Source organism: Sceloporus undulatus, chromosome 2 (genome assembly GCF_019175285.1).
Source record: "Sceloporus undulatus isolate JIND9_A2432 ecotype Alabama chromosome 2, SceUnd_v1.1, whole genome shotgun sequence".
NCBI lineage: Eukaryota > Metazoa > Chordata > Lepidosauria > Squamata > Phrynosomatidae > Sceloporus > Sceloporus undulatus.
The window spans coordinates 76187487-76196606 of NC_056523.1; positions in this window are offsets into that span (position 1 = coordinate 76187487).

Genomic DNA, 9120 nt, shown 5'->3' on the forward strand with positions numbered 1-9120 from the left:
GGTTCCACTGGCTGTGTAATTTATGCTGGCAGAGGTAAAGGAGACAATGTTGGTGAAATTAGGGAAAACGTTGCATCAATGGCAGAAGGAGAAGGCTGCTCAGTCTGTTTCACTTGTTTCCTAATGCTTGGCTTCTGGGAGGTCCACAAAGGCATGGCAGTAAGGGAAGGATAGCTTTGGGCAGTCTGCTGTACCACTAGCCAGGTGATTGTCCAAGCCAGCCTTTCCATATTGCTTTGGCCCCATGGACCCCCTAGAAGTCAGGCATCCAGGAAGCAGGCCATGCAAAGCCAACCGTCTTTTATTTCCTGCTGCTGCTTCTCTGTGTAAGTGCAAAGAAAATGGAACTTTTACCATAATGCTCTCATGCTGTCACAATAGGATCCCAGCTTCTGTCTTTTAGCAGTTTTCTTCTAATCCTTCCTTCCTTCTAGTTCTTGTAAAAACATTGTGTTCTCAAACATATCTTCTCCTAAAGTCACTGACAATCTCTTTGGATTCAAAATACTCTAATCATTGATGTGGCCATTGTACCCAACAATAATTCCTCCTTCCCATCCTCACTGCTCTGCCTTGTCATTTGCTGTATTTCCTCTTTCTTTCTTTCTTTCTTTCTTTCTTTCTTTCTTTCTTTCTTTTTCCTCAGCTGGTATTTATTTCAATAAAACACATATTAATAACTTACCAACACATTGTAAATATATAACATCAAACCTCTTAAAATACATACATATATACTTCCTGAATTCATCTGACTTCATAAAATTCTAAAATATTGCATTATTCTAGTCATCTCATTATCCATCTATTCTCTAAGTTTCAAACAGTATTACTTTAGAACATATCTACTGATAAGCATTCTTTATAATTCTATCTTCTCATCTCTTTTTACAGAATTCGAAAACTGAAGCCCAATTTTTGTCTATAAAGTTCATATTTTTGTAATTCAACCTGATTGTTAATTTATCCATTTCACACATATCTATTAATTTAAATAACCATTCCTCTATTGATGGAATTTTCATAGTTATCCAGTTTTTTTTTACTAACAGTATTCTAGCAGTGACTCATATATAATATTAATGTACAATGTTCATTCTCATCTTTTTTGCTTTATTTTACTTGTCATATTTAATTAGTATAGTTCTGGTTTCATTTGCTAATTAATTTTCAAAATCTTAGTTATTATTGTATGTATTTCCCCCCAGTATTTCCTAATCCTTGGACAGTTCCACCATAAGACTATGGCCTCTTGGCATTTTCAACATTTGTCTTGTTTTGTTTTATATATCTTGGATATTTTCTGAGGGGTCAGGTATCAAATTGGGCCATTTTAAGAAAAAATTTCTTTTACATAGTTCCTGAGAGCTTGCTGTGTTTCCTTTCAAGGATGGACACTTATGCCTTGCAACTCAAAACTTCAATTTGTCTGACAGTGGGTATTTTCTCAGTGGGTACCATTATTGGTCTTCCCATATCACTGAGTACAAGGTTAAGTTGTTTTAAAGGTCTAATCTGGCTTGATTTCGGGAGTGATACTTGTGTGGCTTTGCACTTGCTATAACAGTTTCATCTCATGATCATAGAAGAGGCTGATATCTTAGGTCCTTTGCCAGCTGTAATCTCTGCAGTCCCATTATTCATCCTGGGTGTTTGTATGAGATGGATGTGGACATCATGTGATTCATGTTCAATGAGCTTGATCTGTACTTTTGCTGTGCTTACGTAATACTGGTACTTATCTGCAAGCCCCCTGGCTATGACTCTTATCCCTTTCTAAATTGTACATTAATTTTCCTGGAGTTTAATGGTGAAACTCTTGGCTGCCAGGTGCTTCCCTGACAGAAGAGATCCTTCCAAGTCAAGGATGTATAAACATGTTCTATATTTAGTAGGCTTCTGTGCAACTTGTTGAAATGTTTATTTTTCAAGAAAACCTTGCCTAGTTACATTTACAATGGTACAGCTTCCATCTGCAAAGTTTTAGAGTAACTTTCACTTATGTGTCACTTTAAAGCAGTGGTTCTCAACCTGTGCTCCGAGGAGAACTTAGGGCTCCGAATGCACTTCCCAGGTGTGCTGTGGCCACTCCAGGAAAATGAAAGAAATAAAACTTTAATGAAATTAAAGAATAAGAAACAAAAAGTAACTCTACTCCTAAATACCTTTAAGACATAGGGTAGGCCTCTTAGGGGCTCCACCATAGAAATCAGTTTTAAAAAGGGCTCAGTGAGTCAAAAAGGTTGAGAACCCCTGCTTTAAAGCATCCACTCCATTTTTCTATGATTGTCTCACAGGTTATGGCTTTTGCCCTTTTTTCTTGATGTCCTTAAAGACTGTTAAATGTTCCTCTTTCCTGCCTTGCAAACATTCTCTTGATTTCGAAGGCTTTCATGGCCGGCATCCATAGTTTTTTGTGGGTTTTTCGGGCTATGTGGCCAAGTTCTAGAAGAGTTTCTTCTTGCTGGCAAGTTTCTTTAAGAGAAAGCAAGCAGTCAATTCTGTAGAGAAAATAGGAATTTTCTCTGTAATGTAGTCAGGACAAGGATCTTCTTTCATTTAGACACGATCAATACTAGCATATTTCATAGAATCATAGAATTGTAGAGTTGGAAGAGACCACAAGGGCCATCCAGTCCAACACACTGCCATGCAAGAACTATTAATCAAAGCATCCTCAACAGATGGCCATTTGTGGATTTAAACTTGTCAGAATCTTGGTGAAAGAGCAAATGACAATCAGATCATGTTTTGTTTCTTTCTTTTCTTTCAATGAATCATACAAAACAGGAATTGCCATAGGATGCAGTGCTTTTCCCCCAGTGTGAAGTCAAAGGCTTTCATGTCCGGCATCCATGGTTTTTTGTGGGTTTTTCGGGCTATGTGGCCATGTTCTAGAAGAATTTCTTCCTGATGTTTCGCCAGCATCTGTGGTTCGCATCTGCAGAAAATGCATTTCAAAATCAAATAATAGACAATGCATTTCAAAATCAAATGACTTGGACAGATGCTCTGCTACCTCACTGTCTCTGCTCTGGTAACCAATTTCAGTGTTTCCCTATGGGAATGTTTTGCTTTGCTTTGCTTTGCTTTGTTTTATATAGAAACAAACCAAAAACTAATAATATAGGATGTTGATTTTTTTTCCTATGGAAAATAAGAGGCACTAACAAGCCACAGTGGTTGCATTTTAGGCTAAGGCTATACAAGGCCTTATGTAGCGGTACAGGGGACAGTCAGCATGGTGTAATGGTCTGAGCACTGGACTAAGATTCAAATCCCTACTGAGCCATAGAAACCTAGCCTGGGTGATCTTGGGTAAGTCACACCCTCTCATCTCAGCCTCAGAGGGAGGCAAAGGCAAGTGCCCTGTGGACAAATTTTGTCAAGGGAATGCTGTGATATGCTATATGATTGCCGTAAGTCAGAAACAACTTGAAGGCATTCAAGAACAAGAAAAGAACAAGTAGAACAGAGATACAGGGAGGGGCTGCAGCTGTTTGAGTTATCTCATTCTAATTAGAGATATATGTAGAGAGAGAGAACTAGTGAAGATAGCACTTTTGCTGATCTTGAAGAAAGACAAAAGTTGTATTTAACAACAGTTAAAATATACAATAAGTGTATATTAAAATGGAATTAAACTAGTCACAGTATTAAAATACTTTAAATATCTAGCTAAAAGAACAAAAATGCAATGACAAAGACTGTTGCTGTTGTAATCTGCCTTTGAGTCGACCTTGACTCATGGCAACCCTGTGGATGAGACATCTCCAAGATCCCCTATCTTCCACTTTTCAGCTTAGTTTTTGTAAGCTTATGCCTGTGTTCCCCAGACTGAGTCCATCCATCTGGCATACAGTCTTCCCCTCCTTCTTCTAACCTCTATCTTTCCTAGCATCATTGCCTTTTTCAGTGATCCATGTCTTCTCATTATATGGCCAAAGTATGTCAGCCTCAATTTAATCATTTTGGCTTCTAAGGAGATCTCTGGCTTTATCTGTTCCCAGACTCATCTGGTAGTCTTTTTGGCTGTCCACGGTATGCTAAGCACTCTTCTCCAGCACCACAGTTGATTATACTTCTGTCTGCTTCCTTTATTGTCCAGCTCTCACATCCACACATGGTGATGGGAAATACATTGGCTCAGACAATTCTAACATTTGTGTTTAGTTGTATATCTTTACTCTTCAGTAGTTTTTCTAGTTCTTTCATAGCTGTTCTTCCCATTCCTAGAATTCAGAGATATAGCCATGTTAGTCTGTAGAATCAGTACGTAGAGAGATCTTGTAGCACCTCTGAGACTAACTAAAAGAAAGAAGTTGACAGCATGAGCTTTCGTAGACTTCAGTCTGCATCTGAGGAAGTAGGCTGAAGTCTACGAAAGTTCATGATGTCAACTTCTTTATTTCAGTTAGTCTCAATGGTGCTACAAGATCTCTCTACATAATTCCCATTCTTAATCTTCTCATTTCTTGACTGCAGTCACAATTCCGATCAACGTTTGATCCTAAGTGCGGGAATTCTTTAACTATTTCAATTTCTTCATTGTCTAGGATGAATTTATGTATTTCTTCTGTAGCCATTATTAAAAAGCTATTAAAAACAGTTCAGTTTAAAACAACACAGCACCCCCTGTCCCATTCTTTAAAAACTTTCTGTATTAAAAATCTGTTGGAATTTAAAGGTTTTTGTCCACCGACAGAGGAACAGCAGGCTGGAGGAAAGGAAGGGAGTGGCAGTGGCAGCCACCAAGAAGGCCCTCTCTCGCATTCCCACCAATTGTGCTTATGAAGGTGGTGGGAGTGAGAGAAGGGCAGCTCATGATGACCTCAGGGCTCAAACAGGAACATATGGGGAAATACAGCCTTTCTTATCATTAGGTAAAGTCAGCTGGGCACTCCAAGTGCCAGATACTATTGGGTAGAAAGCAAAGGTAAGATATAAGAAACAAGAGGCCTATATGACATGACCTCCCTAGAAGCCTATATTAGTTTGTTATCCATAGGTGAAGTTAAGTGTGCTGTCCTGTCACCGCTGCGTATTCATGGGCATATCTAGTCAGTGTTTGGGAATGGAAGAGGAACAGATAGGATGTCATATTTCACTTCAAGCAGCAAAATCTCTTGCTCCAGGCCTTGCTGCAATCTTATATAATTGTGTAACTTTTAGCAGGTCCCTTAATCACTTACGTTGCTTTCAGGCAAGCCATTCTCTATCTCTTTCTTTTCAGTCCATTTCATAGCATCTCTACTTTCTTATTTAGAGTTGCAACATGCATGCCAAGGTGGAGAATTTACAACAAATTAAAGATTTGGACAAACTTTAAACCTGTTAATGACTTTCTCAATTTAAACTGTGATTGTGTTGCTTAACTACAGAATATGTTTTTGCAGCCTAAAAACATGGCTTGTGTAATTTAGAACTTTTATTGCTTCTAAACTAACTAAACAATGGCCTGTTCTTGGGTATACATCTATGGAGTTTCCTGATAACCTAGAATCATAGAGTCCAGAATCACAGAGTTGGAAGGGGCCTCATGGGCCAGTCAGTCTAACCAACCTTGCTCAGTGGAGAACTCCAACTAAAATATTCCCAGTGGTAGCTGTCCTTTGTGAAGTTCATCCAGAGGAGGAGACCCCACTACCTCTCTAGGCAATTGATTCCATTGTTGAACGGATCAACCATCAAGAAGTTCCTTCTAATGTGCATTCAAAATCTGTTCTCCTGTAAACCTCAAACCATTGCCTGCCCATCTCCTGGGACAACCCTTGAGGTATTTAAAAATGCAATTGTCTCACTTTTCAGTCTCTCTCATCAAGCTAAACATGCCTACTCCAATCAACATCTCCTCACGTTTTGTTCTCTAGCCTCTTATCATCCTTGCTCGCCCTTCTCTGAACCTGCTCCAATCTTTCTTACAATGAGACAACCCAGAACTGAGTACAGTATAGTATTTCAAGATGGCCTGTCCAGCAAATAATATAGTGGGATTATACTTCCTTGACTTGGAAACTATGCTTCTATTAATGCAGGCTAAAATAGCATTCACCATCTTGCTGCAGCATCACACTGCTGGGGGACTGCTCAATTTAAGATCAACAATAATCTCCAAGGTCCTTTTCGTATGTAGTACTGCTGAGCCATGTATTATCCATCCCACCCTGTGCATTTGGTGTTTGTTGTGATCTAAATGTACATTTTGCAATTGTCTCTATTGAGTTTCATTTTATTAATTTCTGCCCAAGTTCTAGCTTATCAAGGGCCTTTTGAATTCTCTTTCTATCTCCAATGCATTAGCCACTCCTCACAGTTTTTGTGTCAATCTGCAAACTGGACAAGGATCCCTTCACTTCCGACATACTGAGTCACTGATAAAAATTATAGGTTAGTTAGGGGATTCCTGACAAACTCCTTATGAGTCTTGATTTGCAATCCAGAGCAGAGTCTATGTTCCAGCATGGAAATACACAGCTCTCTTTGGGTGGGTGGTTGGGAAAACTGGAACACAACAAGTATTGAACATTCTGCAATTTCATTGTGATCTGTTCACATTTACCATCTTACTGAACAGCAACCCCCCTTTGTCTCCTTGGTTATTCTCTTCTTGAAAAACTCATATTTTGTTGCTCCTTACTTGTCTAGCCATCTCAGCTTTAGCTTTCCTTATACGATTCCGGTAAGCCTCAGGCTATACATCTGGCATTTTTCTATGATGATTTGTCCTTCCTCCATTTCTCTCTCTGTCTCTGTCTGTCTGTCTGTCTCTCTCTCTCTCTCTCGCGTAGCTATATATATATATATAAATTTTTTGCTTTTCCCTTCCTCCTTAACATTTGCTGTGCAGCCAATTGACTTTTTCAGATGTTCCCCTGTTTCATTTTTCATGGGATTATTTGTGATTGTGCTTTTTGCAACTCCTTCTTCAAGACTCCAGACTGCTAGCTGTCTTTCCTTTAGCTTGTTAGAGCCAGGGAGTCCCACCAAAGTCCCTGGGAATCTAAGGCCTGCAGAGACAGACTCATTGTTCTCTAAACTGTCTAACAACTTAGATCACGAAATTGGGTACTAGAGTAGAATGTGGTTAATCTACCTGTTTCTGCCAGCTATGCCCTTTTGATGACCTACAGAGTGTTGTACTCTTCTTGAATAAACCAGCTACTCTTTTTTTGAATCAGCTAATTAACTGTTTAAGTGCCTTTTTGATAAATTGGAGTATAATTACTGTTGAAGCATGAAGGACTTTTTGTTACTGGGTTCCTAAATCAGCCACATAACATGTTGATTTTATCTGGAGATGTCAAAGGTGAATTGGGTGAGCCGTTCTTACACCTGACGCAACAAATGATGTTGAGAGTGTGTTTGAATTATTTAATGATCTTGTCAAATAATGAATTTGTTTAATCTCAGTAATAGCTGCCTCTTTCTTTGTATACTGGAAACGTACCCTATATGTCAAGGCCTAACACTATTTTATTCTATTTTCAGTAAATGAAAAATAAATGGGGTCATCAACAATGCACTTTCTAAATTTCTTCAAATTTTATCAATGTCAGTCAAGAAGCATCTACTGCAGAGTACAATTGTAGCAGCAAAGCAGAAAATACCCAGCAGACGTGTTGAATCTTATCACTATAACGGAGCAGTGCATTTTCAAGGGTCAAACTGGATAGGGCTAATTCCCTTTCAGTGATGAAGTTGGTAATCTCTCCAGTTTACTATTTAAGATGGGCTACTGAAAGTTCTTCAGGTCCTTCACACTACAAATAATGTGATTAAAAGCACAAGTGAGCAGAACTGTAATCTTAATTACACTCGAATTATGCCATTGGCAAGGCCTTTTCATTTTCTCACTTGTCATTCACTACACTACTTTGCTTTGCCTTACTGTAAGCTTTTATACTTTCTATAGCTATGAGTTGGTAGCTTCTTTCCATTTAGAAAGTCTCATAAGTTGGGTGCCAGAGTTGCTACCATCCATTCAGTCAGCATTTATTTTATTATTGAGATAAAAAAAACCAGGGGTGCCATACTTCAGTCCCTCAAATCTGGGATTCTGATTTCACATATTTTGCAAAGTTTTATAATTATAGTCCATATTAATAATTTGCATTCCAGTTTATGCAAATTTAACACAAATAATCAATATAAAATCTTTATTTATATCCCCCCGCCTTCCAAAAAGATCAGGGCGGCTTACAATGATGCAACAGTGCAATTGGAATACAAAGTTAAAAATATAACAATCAAACAATACATAGTCAAAAAACAATAAAGCCCCGTTAGGCCCATCCCTCATGGCCACGGAAGAGGAGGGAGGCCGAGAGATATTTAATTGGGGAATGCCTGCTTGAATAGGAAGGTTTTGAGGTCTTCCTAAATTGGGCCAGGGTGGTAGATGGCGGAGCTCTGTGGGCAGCGTATTCCAAAGGCTGGGGCATCTGTGAAAAGGCCCCATCAATCATTGCATTTATTTCTACTCCTTGGTACATTTTATTGTAATTGCTTCTCTCAGAGAACCAAAAGAGTAATAGTCAGAGACATAGCCATGTATATAAAAGGATCTTATAGCAGCTTTAAGACTTAGGCCCGGAACAGCCCACCACTTTGCAGAGGCCTGGGGGCCGAAAAAAATTAGGGCTCAGGAGAACGGAGCATTCAAATGCTCCGTGCTATCCGGCGCCATTTGGCACATGCACTCTCAGACGTTGCACGCGCTGATGACGTGCCTTGTGCATCGTGTCCAAATGGCGCGGTGCAACAAGAGATGTCACCCATGCCCACCCAGGTGCTAATGGGCGCTTTGGCAGTGGCGTAGAAAGAGCTGCATTTTGTAGCTCCTTTGGAGCAGATTGCTTGCCACACCCGGTGGTTGCTGTGGCAACGATCCAGGGGCAGAAAGGGGCAGCGTCCACTGTCCCTTCCTGCCCGTCTTTTTTACCAGGCCTAACTGTGCAAAAAAGTTGTAGCATAAGCTTTCGTCGACATGATCTACTTCATCTAATAATAACATATTTGAATAATGTTTATAGTTCTCGGTTGGAACAGAGAGACACAACATTATCATACACAAGACATACATGTTAGAATATGTAATCCGTCACTGGGTCTTGCATCAGA